The 2,030-nt window shown below is 37.2% G+C and overlaps 1 protein-coding gene across 1 annotated transcript in view; it reads left to right on the top strand.

The window, feature by feature from the left end:
• The first annotated feature begins 1,889 nt into the window (after positions 1-1,889).
• The window catches only part of LOC105304106 (olfactory receptor 6B1), a 98,170-nt gene continuing 98,029 nt past the window's right edge, over positions 1,890-2,030 (top strand). Inside the window, exon 1 of the mRNA XM_023522070.1 lies at positions 1,890-1,904. The gene's annotated coding sequence lies outside the window, so the exon portion shown is untranslated. The remainder of the gene's footprint in view (positions 1,905-2,030) is intronic.

The raw sequence follows: 2,030 nt of genomic DNA, 5'->3' as shown, positions 1-2,030 counted from the left end.
TAGCAATATGTAAATTGATTAAATGTTGATAAAATGGCATTTATAAAAGCTTATTTCAATTTTCTTTTTCATTGTTTCCATTTCTTCCTCTTTTTTTTTTTTTTTTTTCATTTTTATTGCCTCGGCTTCTTTATTGTACCCTTTTTACTTTGTCTTCCTTTCTGGTTTCCTTTTCCCTAACTATTCATTCTCTCTCTAACATTTTACTTTTTTCCACAGATAGCTTACCAGTAACCTCTCCCATTTATTTTTATTTACATTTCAGTATCCTCTCCTTTTCTCATTTACCCATTTTGCATATCTTTCTCTTTCAGATATTTGTCTGTCTACATCTACTAGTTATTTATTTAAATTTGGGCTAGTTTTCTTTATTTTCTTTTTGAGAAAGACATTTTTTGAATATATATCAGCAGTCTGGGAAGCCTTTTTCTTTTAAATTGATGTGAAATTCACATAACTCAAAATTAACTATTTTATAGTATACAGTTCAGTGGCATTTAGTTCATGCACAGTGTTTTGGTTTTATGCATGTGACTATACAGCTAAGTAGATATGAAAAGAAGTCTGAGAACAGCTTGGGCATGAGTGTGTTCGTGTATGGGATCCCAAGGGACACTGTGGAAAGCATTCCTATGACTGGAAAGAACTGGTTCTCAGCTCCACCTTCGTAATGACTTTGGCTTCAGTACATGGCCACTCAGAGTTTACCTCTGCCTTTCATATGATTGCCAAGTGACCTGGAAACAGCCTCCTTTTTATGTTAGTGGGACAGTGACTATTTACACAAACAGTGGGGAGTGTGTTGGCACTATTTATAAGCACTCAGCGCTATAGAGAATAGACTTCTAGTTCCCCTGGGGAGACAGCTCAGAAGGGACAAATCTTTCCCACCAGATAAGACTCATCCCCACAAGTCCAGGATCCTCTATCAGGCCTCATCTTTTACCTGTTAAGGATGTTCTTTTGGCTACACAAACATGTCCTCAGGTTCACATCTTCTTTTGAAAGTTGGTTTTTAAATGTTAAGCACTTGATATATCCATTTCTGATATTAGAGCATTTTCATGTTCTTATTGTCCATAATCAGAGCCCTTCATTTATTCTTAGAGGAAGAAGAATGGACTTCTTGCCATGGAGCCCCCCATAAGCTGTCATATTCGTCACCCAGAAACAAAGAAATGTGATCACCTTTTCAAGTTTATAGAAGAGGCCAGTTAACCACATCCTGCAACAAGACAGTCTCTAGAGGGCGACATGTGCTGTATTCCTCCTCCTCATCATGTTGGCGATGTGGCTTAGAGGCCACTCTTGAACTTCACAGGTGAGTGGGAGGGGCCTACTCTGGTCCACCATGGGTCCAAAGTGAATGAGACTGAAGTGCGGAGGAACTCGGTCCTCTTGGTAAGTCTCCTGATTTTTTGTTTGATGAATCTGCAGCCTTTCAACAATGGCTGTTGTGCTGTGTGCAGCTTCATGCTTTGTATAGGAGTGGCTTGGTGGTGTGTCCCAAATGATCAGATAATCAGTTTACCCGCTGACTCCACTATCTACTCCACTTTTTCCATCTGCGAAATAGAGATAATAAGCTAAAGTTCAGAATGTTGTGAAAATGATTATATTATATGTGTATATAGATATATCTTTAGTATAACTCCTGGTACAGAGCAAGTGTTTGATATAAAGTTGCTATAACTTAATATAGAAAAAAGAACAGTTATGGTTTTAAATTCTTCTCTTAACATTCTTCGCACCCCAGGGAGTGTTTGAACTCTGGCTTGGCAAGAGTGTTTCAGGAACTTGTTTGTTTTCTTCCCAGTGTCTGCCGCCAAAAGAATACACAGGACTGAGAAGATTTTCTGAAACTTAACCTGACTATTCAATGATTCATAGGGCAATTGACTTGGGTAAGTTATTTGAAACAATTTTACAGAGAAACAGGTTTTACTTTGACTTTAACACATCACTTTTTAAAAAATATCAAATATATTTTATTAAAAAATTGCTCACACAAGTATTGTGTCACTTGGAAA

This window comes from Pteropus vampyrus, unplaced genomic scaffold (genome assembly GCF_000151845.1).
Source record: "Pteropus vampyrus isolate Shadow unplaced genomic scaffold, Pvam_2.0 Scaffold329, whole genome shotgun sequence".
NCBI lineage: Eukaryota > Metazoa > Chordata > Mammalia > Chiroptera > Pteropodidae > Pteropus > Pteropus vampyrus.
Note: the sequence above shows the minus strand (reverse complement) of the source record. Positions and strands in the feature narration are given on the sequence as shown.